This window comes from Protopterus annectens, chromosome 2.part2 (assembly GCF_019279795.1).
Source record: "Protopterus annectens isolate FY-2018-M chromosome 2.part2, PAN1.0, whole genome shotgun sequence".
In the NCBI taxonomy this organism is placed as follows: domain Eukaryota; kingdom Metazoa; phylum Chordata; order Ceratodontiformes; family Protopteridae; genus Protopterus; species Protopterus annectens.
Genome location: NC_056730.1, coordinates 1,084,155,693 through 1,084,166,067, shown reverse-complemented (window position 1 = coordinate 1,084,166,067; position 10,375 = coordinate 1,084,155,693). Strand labels below are relative to the sequence as shown.

General features: G+C 42.4%; 1 protein-coding gene across 1 annotated transcript in view; it reads left to right on the top strand.

Annotated features, from left to right (window-relative positions):
- Positions 1 to 3,320: 3,320 nt before the first annotated feature.
- The window catches only part of GNE (glucosamine (UDP-N-acetyl)-2-epimerase/N-acetylmannosamine kinase), an 852,948-nt gene continuing 845,893 nt past the window's right edge, over positions 3,321 to 10,375 (top strand). The window contains exon 1 of the mRNA XM_044064307.1: positions 3,321 to 3,731. The gene's annotated coding sequence lies outside the window, so the exon portion shown is untranslated. The remainder of the gene's footprint in view (positions 3,732 to 10,375) is intronic.

Below are 10,375 nucleotides of genomic sequence, written 5' to 3'. Positions count from 1 at the left end.
ATTACCTCCCCAATAAGTGTCCTGCTCTCAAAAACCTAGTACATCACTCAGCCAAAAGGCCTCTTAGATCATCAAGCAAACTACTACTAGAAGTCACCAACAGCTACAATAGCTTTGGAGATGCACTATATAGTAGTTCAGTGGCTAAAAAATGGAACTCTGTCCCTACTAGCATTCAAAACACATCATCCAAAGCCTCCTTTAAAGACCTCATCAGGCAACATCTCAAGCAAAGTTGGCAGTGCCATGATTGCTCCCCAGGCTAGTGAAAGTGGATAACATATACATACTAAATCTAGAGCACTTGATAATAGTTTTCAATCTTACTCACAAACACTGGCTAATCAACAATGTATGTACTGTACCAGTGTACTATGTATGTATTCTACCTATGTTCCAAATTTCAGCTGTACACCACAAATCTATTAATTACCTTTATTTTTAAAATTAATATTTTTTGTTTGTTCTCTCCACTGTAACTGTTTATGTGCCGCATACCACTGTAAAAACACGTCTCTTGTAATTTGTGTGTATACTGATCATGTCTAAATAACTAAATGTGTCTGTAATTTTTCTTTGTGGAGCTTTTCTCCCCAGGCCTCTGCTGAAAAAGGGCCTTTCCGGCTCAGTCAGACACCGCCTGTTAACAAATGTAAAATAAAATAAAAATAAATAAATATGACAAGGTCCCAAGAGTGCTGATTTGGACAGTCTTGCAATGGTGTGAAATACACAAACAATGGACATATTAGTGCAGGCAGTGTATGGGGATCCAAGAATGCAAAGTGCTTGGACTTCCACTTGGAGTGGGTGTGCATCAGGGTTGAGCTCTGAGTCCTGTTCATAATGGTGGTGAACTATATCAACAAACAGGTCAAAAGAGTCAGATCAGCAAAGCTGCTAAATGCAACGTGGCACTACAAGGAGACTCTAAACAGAAACTTCAACAAAGGATAGGGAACTGGAATGCAAATTTGAAGGCACATGAGATGAAACGGAGTATGGTCAAGAGACTGGTCAGGGCAGCAAATGGAGAGGTATATATATATATATATATATATATATATATATATATATATACACACACACACACACACACACACAGGGGTGTGTATATATTTATCAGCATGAAGCCCCTTTTTTTCCATTTTCTACATGGGGTCAGGGTATCATGTCAACTGTCTCTATCTCTCTCGATTCAGTGCCACACTCCTGGCTTCTTCAATACTCTTGCCTGACTGTCGTATATCTTCTTTCACACAATCTATTCACCTCTTGATGGATGTCCTCTTTTCCCTCTTACCTTTTTACTGTCTGTCCCAAATCTTCTTCACCAGATTTTCTTCACACATGTCCGAACCACCGTAATCTGTCCTGTTTGAGCTTTTCTGCAACTGAAGCTACTCTGATGTTCTCATTTCTGCGTCTGTCCCGCAGTGTGCATCTTACCTCCCTTCTCAGGCACTTCAATTCCAGCACCTCTAGCGTCTTCATCTGTTCTGCCTTTACTGCCCATGTTTCTGTACCATACAGTAGTACAAGTTGCCTCCCCACGGTTGGGTGGGCGTTCGAAAGACATGCGTAAATGGGTGTGCTTTGTTTGAAGGTTGAACGTCGAGCTGGCACCTCGACGGTCGTGAAAATCTACTGCCAATCATTAGTGGACCGGAGTTCCGCTGTGGTGACCCCTAACTGGGAAAAGGCGAAAGACAACAACAACAGTAGAACTGGTTGCACCACTGTCTTGTGCACCTTACTTTTCAACTTCTTTGGCATTCTTCTGTCATAGTCTACACCTGAGACTCTATCATAGCTCTCATGTGTACCTCATTATGAGGAACATACCTCATTTGGGGTCTTAAAAAGTTCATGTAAGTTCCACATTGAAAGGGTCTGTCATACATTCAGTGTTAGGAATGTTTAACTGCTAGCCATGGGTAAATATAAATCATATTAATTCATTAAAATATTGTTTCTAGAAGTAAAACCAGCATATTTTATCCATCATATGACCTTCCTAATTGAAGATGTTCGTAAACTGTTAGTAAGTGTTCCACATTTTGCCCATTTGTCACACATTATGAGGGCTAGTGTGTCAGAGAAGGGAGGTTGAGAGCTATAGACTCTATGCCAGTTGGCTGCAGCCCCACTGATTGTAGACCTGTTCCACTATCTCCCTATCTTATTCTCAGCTTCTTCTGAATTCCCCAGTTTGCTGCCATTGCCACTGTATTATCTGTATTTAGTTTCATCCCATGTGCCTTAAATTTTGCATCCCATTCCCCTACACGTTCCTGAAGTTCTTGCTCAGTTTGCCTCACACATACATTATGTACAATTACGTGCATAGGGAAGATAGAAGGGAAAGGAAAAGTTAAAACACATTTAATGAATGGTAAGATGAAAGAAGAAGGGGCTAGAGGGCACTTACTAGAATAATTACAGTATGAAGAAAATAGGCTGGGAGAGAAATTTTTAATACAATATTTACTTTTAAGCTGGCTTAATAGGAACAGTGTTGCAGCTTTAGCATTACATGTGAAACATTACCAACAAATTATTTTTGAATGAATTAAACTGTTAAGAGGTATTGGCGACAGTACTTTCCCAGGGCGCAGTAGCAAGACCTGCCCGCCGCCCAACACTCCTTGACCTTGTTAGAATACGGAATGCAGAAGAAACAGCAAGCACTATAACTCCAAGTGTTACTTTTTTCTCCGTGCAGTACGGGGGGACGCAGACGCACCCCCCCCCCCTTTCAAATTCAATATATGAAATCCAAAATCGCACTACATTAAGGAAAACGGTAAATTTCCCGTCAGCTCTCTCTACCGCCGTCAAATAGGCATGCCACTCAATCATACATCATTCGCATATGACATCACAGCCATTTGGCATGTCAGTCATGTAAGACACGCCCAGTTTTGTGCAGACCGACCGGAGGAAGTACTATTCCCCGAAAGCTATTAACCAATAACGGTGTCTTATTATTATTATTTTTTTTTTGTAGCGTCTCATCATCCGGTCAGTGAAGTTGCAAAACGTCCCTGGTCTTGCCCTGTCATAAAAATTTTGACTTTCTGGTAAATCACTGAAGATTACAGTAAAAGCCATACACTTAAACTTCACATATTTATTTTGACTTAAAGTGAAATAGAGTAATATTTTGTGGGATTTTATCGTCCCTGTACTGTACACCACTAATCTGTGTTCCGTCTTGAGGTTTTTTTTTTTTTTTTTACCAAAGTAGTGGAAAGGTATTATACACGCGAGCTCATTTCTTAGTCGGAGGCAAACGCAAAAGACAAACATGATCTCCTGCTGGTTGCCTTGGGTCTCAAAAGTTATATAAATGTGCTCATATTAATAGCTTTAAATTAAAGCAATATACAAAATTCAAGCCATCTATAACTCCGGGATATAAAACCATTATTTTTGTCAAACTTCTCGCTTCCTGCCAGTAACCACAGGACAGAGTACACCCCAATTCCTCATGCAACCCCTCATAATCGGTGTATCTAAAACATAGCAGCAGCGGCCACACTGCAGAATATCTGCCGGGCATGATGAAGTACAGACTGATACCGCTAACTATAGTAGGCTGTGTAGCCTGTCACTCAAATGAAAGGGCGAGTACGTCGCACTCGGTGTACGTGGCTGGCAACAATAGCGGTTTGCAATGTATTGTGGCTTTTCTTTTGGAGTGACTTTATATTAAACGCAGGTCCGCGGTAAGTATTCATGTTGTTTAGCACTGTAAGGCATATAAAGTGTTAAAGGAATTATTTTAGGCGTGCTTTTTGAGTAGAAATTGAACAGTTTTCACTGTGTTTGTTGTGCTGTAAATGTAGACTCCATCCTGAAATCCTTTAGATTTATCATAAGGATTTTAGTAGAGTTTTGGAGGTTTCTATTGCTTTCACTTGATAAATTATGTGCTGTTTAAATATGTACCTCATTGCATATTATACTATGATTGCATATGTGTATATATACGCACACATATGCCTGCTACTGATGGTTGTCCAGTAGATCAGATGGCACAGTTGTTCGGTTTCAAGCCGTTAATCTTTTTTTTTTCTTTTGTTAGTGAATATAATTTGATACAACAGTGAATGGTCAACATAATTAATATTTAAGATTTTCGGGTTATGATGCCACACCTAGAAGTCCTGTGCTGTTTGAAGTGGTTACCAGTCTTTTCCATCAAGTCAGCCCTGCTGTTTGTGGTCAGACCCTTTTAGTGATAGTTGTGCTAGTGTAGCCAGTAATACTTACGTACTTTTCCTTATCACTTGAAGTGCGGGTCATCTAGTGTTTTCATGTCAAATGGTCCGCTCCTAAGGAGGTCTAACATGATACACCTCTCATCTGCCCCTGATTTTTGTAGTGTTCCTCCTAAAGTTGGCATTTTTCTGTTTGTTTTAGAAAATATGTGAGCTTTCAGTCGTTAATAGACATTTTTTCAGAAAATGCATGTAATTTCATACCCCTATATACAAGTGTTGATGTTTTTGCAAGCACACTAATAAGACAGAATTGTGTATATGTGTGTGTTTACCTTTTTGGGTGATATGCAATGCAAAAGTGAGGCTGCTGTTAATTGATGGAGTTTAGAAGATATGGAAGTTTACATAATCACTAGATTAGTGCTGATTTGAACCAGAGATCCGATGTTAAGTTAGGCAAATTTTATTTGAATACAGCTTTAGGTTTCTGTATTCTAGCTATATGTGGTGTAGCAGGGTACTGAAAATAAACTGACGTTAGATTTTTTTTTGTACACCCCCCCCCCCCCACACACACACACACACACACACACGATTTTTAATTGCCATGTCTGCCTAACTAACTGCAGTAGGTGGAGTGAAAAAGCTTGCCAGGTTTTGGTCATCATCCTGATGAGCTCTTCCTCCAGTTGACAGGAACTGGCACCCATGCCAAAGTAGGACCACCAGTAGTTCCCAGCACACTGAATGCTGTAGTCAAAGTGAAAAGCATTTTTAGCAGACTTGAGATACCTGGCTTTTCCTGTACTTTTTCACATGTTGCTGCAGTACCTGATCACCATAATGCAGTAATAATGCTGAGAATGGAATACCCTCTCCCCAGTTGGGAAGGGCAGAATGGAAGTGATTGACTCTGGCCATGACTACTAACCTCCCCAATCCCTTTTAGCTCTTCCAGTGCCAGGCTGCTAATCAAATCCAGGTTAGCCAGGCCTCCAGTCATCAGCGCTACAGAGCCATCAAAATAAAAGTTAAAGTTTACTTTTCAGTTCTTTGTGTGGACTGTAAATAAATAAAGCGGTACCTTTTGAACAATGTTTTTTCAACTGGTGAAGAAGTTTTATTTTGCTAAGTCAGTCTAGGAACCCTGTGACTGTCACTGCTGGTTTTCCTTGCAGTTTGATTTCAGCTTAATTGCTACTTCTGGTTTACTTTTGCATCAGACATGATTTTCTCATATATGGAAGTTAAGTAATCCAATGTTGAAAACATTTGACATGTACACTAGCATCAAGATGATCCAAAGGAGGTGGGCAGTTTATTTTTGTTGAAGCGCTCAGTTGAGATACTGCTAGCTGAAGAGTGTGATAAGTAAGTTGCAAGTCCAGTGCCCCCAGCATCGTGTGTAATCAAGGAAGCACAATTCCCTACCTGCTCTTCCACTGATCTCTGAGCTTTCATTCCTAGTGAGCAGGCCTTTCTCATTGTTTCACTTAAATGTTTTTAACCCAGCAATTGTGTCAGTCCCTTTCACCACTGGTTTTCATGATGTATTTCCACAAGAGCAGGGCAGTTCCCTACATGATAATTTAACTCTGGCAGCAGTGACAATCATCAAGAACCAAGGTTCACAACCCCAGTTGGCTAGTCCTGCAGCAGTTGTTCTTATATGCTACACATGCTCACACCTGCGGTCAAATTAGTGTCCAGTTCCGTCTACTGGATGTCTTATAGGTAGGTACTAAGCTATTGTATAAACCTAGCCAAAAGTATACCCTGGCTTTCGCCACCCAGAAAAATTATTTTCCTGTGCCCCTGTCGAGCAGAGCCACAGAAGAGATCCCTGGGGTGAATTTCGTATTTCCCATCCAATCATCAAGATTTTTCTTGAAGAGTGCTAATGAAGAGCTCTGTTTTGACATAGATAGGTAGTCTCTTCCAGAGTATGGGAAGTCACTGGGACAGGAATCTATCCCTCCAGCATGTTCTGTTTATTGTGGTGACAAGGTTTAGGTCCCTAGAGTGTGTAGCTCAGAGGGATTGGGATTTCTTTAAGTGGAGCATGTCCAACAGCTCTGGGTTTGACATAGCTTTGTATTTTAGGCAGAGATCGTCTCTGAGTAGGTGATATGCAACGGAGTAAAGCGGGAGTTTTTTGAGACGTCTGCATAGGGCATCTGAGGCCAGTAATCCTCTTTGTGAGGTATTTCTGTGGCCTTTCCAGTTGTTGTAGATGTCTTGTGAGGTACATACCAAAAGGGGTGTTGTACTTTGTAATGGGTCTAATGAGTGATGAGGGGAACAATGACCTTTTTTACAATGACCTTTTTTTTTTTTCTGGATGAGAAACCTTTTGTGATGAGCTGAGCCATGTAGAAGGATTTCCTGACCACTGTGGCGACGTGATTATCAAAGGAGAGACTACTGTCCACCTGTGTCCCAAGGTCTCATCACATTTTCGGCGTTAAGTAGACTACCAGCTATGTGGTAGTTCATGGGTACAGAGTTTTTACCAAAGGGGATGACAAAACACTTTTTGGCATTGAGCTTCAGGCCATGGCTTTGACACCAGGTATCTGTCTCAGTGAGGCCCTTTTGTAGTATGTCCATATTGTTAGGAGTTTCGATTTATGGCTCCTAGTTTGCAGTAATCTGCAAACTTTGTTAGCCAAAGACCTTCTGTGTTAGGCTGTACTTCAGAGAAGTAGATACCAAACAGGAGAGGACCCAGGACTGAATCCTGTGGTACTCCACTTGTCACTGGTCTGAAGTTGGATTTGGAGTCCGCTACTTTCACTTTCCGTCAGTGAGCCAGTTGGCAACCCATTTTGTGACATAGGGATTTATACCTAGTTTAGTGAGCTTATCTATAATTCCAGATTGAGGGATGGTGTCGAAAGCCTTGGCGAGATCTAGATAAGCTGTGTGAACCACTTTACCCTCATCTATGGCTTTGGTGACTGCTTCAAAGAAGTCAGTCAGGTTTAGGAGACATGATCTGCCTTTTACAAATCCGAACTGGGTAGGGTCCAGAGTTTGGAGATTACCAATGTCTTTGTTTATGAGTTCCATGATGATACTTTCCATGGCCTTGCAGACCAGGCTCGTCAGGCTAATGGGGCGGTAGTTCCCGGGGTCCGTCGTGGCTCCCCCTTTGTGGAGTGGGATAACCGCCGCGGTGCACCATTCAGTGGGCACAAAGCCTGAGGTGAGGCTATGATTGAACATGGTACTTAGGTAGGGCGACAGTTTGTTCTGTAGTTCGTGTAGAACGCAACCTGGGATATTGTCAGGTCCCATGGATGCTGTGTTCTTGGCTTTGGAGAGTGTGTTTTTTTACCTGTGCAGCCGTGATTACAGGAACTTTGCATTCTTCCGGTATAGAGATGGACCCTCTAGAGGGTGAAGGGGGTAAAGCAGTGCTATCTGCCAGGATGTTGGCAATATCAGTTGGTTCTGTATATTTAGTGTCATTGTGCTGTAACTCGGAGCAGATGTGAGTATTGCCTTTGAGATTCTTGATATAGCTATAGAATGCTTTGTGGTTGTCTTTAGAGTCAGTGGCAATTTTGTTTTCGTAACTAGCTTTGGAGGATTTTATGAGTGATCTCAGCTTTTTACTGAGGTTGACCAGGGAGTTCCTCCAGTCATGGGATTTTACTCTTTTCTGCAACAGTTTCTTTCTTTTTTTGTAGAGTTTGTTTATGGCAGAGGACCACCAGATTGGCTTCCTTTTTTTGGAGGATAGCATCTTGGCTCTATTAGGGATAGCGTGATCCATGCACTCGTGTAAGTGCTTATAAAGTGCATTTGTGTAGGATTCAGCAGTCGTACCTCTATAGTCCGTCTGCGTGGGTGTCATGAAGTTTGCCGCTTCTGTCTTAAGAAGTGTGAAGTTGGCTTTGGAGAAGTTTTTTACGGTGGTTTCCCTAATTGGGGGTGGGGGCGGGGTGTGGATGTCTAGGGTGATTAGCTTGTGGTCGGATCTGACCAACTAGGAATTGACCTCTGGTTTGGAACACTGGTTGCCCATATTGGTAATGACCAGGTCTAGGATATTGCTGCCCCCTGGTAGGGGTGTGAATAAGTTAATCCAAGGTGTTGGAATTTGTGAATTCCAGAAAACGTTGAGCAAAAGAGTTGGTACATAAGTAGTTTTCCCAGTTAATGATGGGATAGTTGAAATTGCCCATTATTAGGGTGTTGGGTTGTACCCTAAAACTTTCCAATGTATCAAGAAGTGAGGAGTGGGAATCCTGGGGCATGGTGGGGGGTCTGTAGCAAGCTACAGTTTGGGTTGCGGTCTTGCCCAGAGTTAGTTGCACTTGGAAAATTTCGGATGCATTATGCTGTACAACTAGCCTGGAGGTGTGGCTATCCTTAATGAATATGGACACGCCTCCACATTTTGTGCTTCGTTCCGGGTTAGATGGCCGAAAGTTGTGGTATGAATTATAGCCTGGTAATGCAGGGGTGCTCTCTGGAGCTTTGAACTAGGTCTCTGTCACTGCACGGATGTCGATGTTCTCCATTTTAAGGAGTGCCTCGAATGAGTGTATTTTGAGGTTTAGACTTCTAGCATTGAGTAGCATTACCCTCAAATTTTGCTTTCTTGTACCTGTTACGGTGGTGAATTTGTCATTTTAACCTTGCCTAAAAAAGGCACTATAGGGGTGGCAAGAGCCTTGGCCAGTATCTGGAATCTCAAGGGCGACAGGTGCAGGCCATCTCTGGCAAAGCATCATGGTCTGTCGTTCATGTCGTCCCAGGCAGACAAATACTGGATCCCCTTAGAATGACACCAGGAGCTTAGCCAATTGTTGAAAGTCAATCATTTTGTCCTTGTACTGTGGTATCATCCTGGGTGATGGCAGGATGCTACTCAGGGCTAGGGTCATATCTGCCTGGTCTACAAGGTCAGAGAGCTCCTCCATGTCTCTCTCTTCATGTAGTTCAGGGAGGTACTTCTCAGGTCATTCACACCAACATGGACAATGACAGTGTCATATTTGTACTTGTTGTGGAGTGACCTGAGTGCGTGCATTATGTGGCGAATCCTAGCACCTGACAGGCAGCAGACAGTAACTTTCTCCTTGTTTAGCCTGGTGAGTGGAACATCTGTGTGTCTGACTTTAGAGTCACCTATGACTAGAGTGTTGGGTATGTTGTTATGCCTTATGGGCTGTGGTTGAGTGGCACACTGAGTTTGTGGGCTATGTGTCATTTGGGTTGTGTTGGGGGGTGGAGTTTGCTTGCGTTTCTGCTTTGGAGGTTCCTGATGCTTGAGCAGGTTTTTATTGAGAGCCTCCGCGAATGTAGGTGTGTGTTTTGTGTTTGTTTTGTGTTTCTTTGTGTGTGTTTTGGTGGTGTAGGTTTTGAGTGACTATATGATGAGTGTGGTGACTACATGATGAGTGTGGTGTGGTGCAAGCGTTTATCTTCTCCTCTTGACTGTCTAGTCCAGTCTTGGGTGAAGAGAGTTTTGCTTCCAGTTTGGCTATGTAAGTGCATCTCTCGCAAGTTGTAGTGTTGGGTGGTAGGAGGAGAGGGTTGTCTGTGTACATGAGGCAATTGCTGCATTGTCCCAAGATGCCCAGATTCATCAGGTAGACTGGAGAAATCACCTGGCGCTGACCCTTAGACATGCCTGGATAGGTGCTTATTTATTAAGTACTAAAAACTGCTTTCCTCTAGACAAGTGAGGAAAGTTGAGTGCTGTAGTAATTTACAGCTTATTTAGTGCTTACAACGAGTTCTGAACAAGTGCTGAGTTCAACGAAACAGATTTGTGTGCTGAAACTAGAAAACTGGCTAGTTCTAAGGAACAAAATTAAGCTAGAAGGCTTCCCTCCAGCACAGAAAGGCTTGGGGTTCAGAAGCCTACAAACAGTCTAGACCACTTACAGGAAAGGCAGCAAACAAGCTTAAAATATTTTCTTTTTCTTTCCCAGATGCTCTGTTTGTACACAGTAGGAGTGCCTGAAATCAGAATATGATCTCACTGCACTCAGTTGAGTGAGCAAATGAGATGGGCCCAGAAGGAGTATCTAAACACAAATTTACAAGAGGGGCGGGCAGTTTCAAAGCCACCAAGATTAACACCAAAACAGAAACAGGGAGGGTAGATGGGGAACTAACTGAAAAAG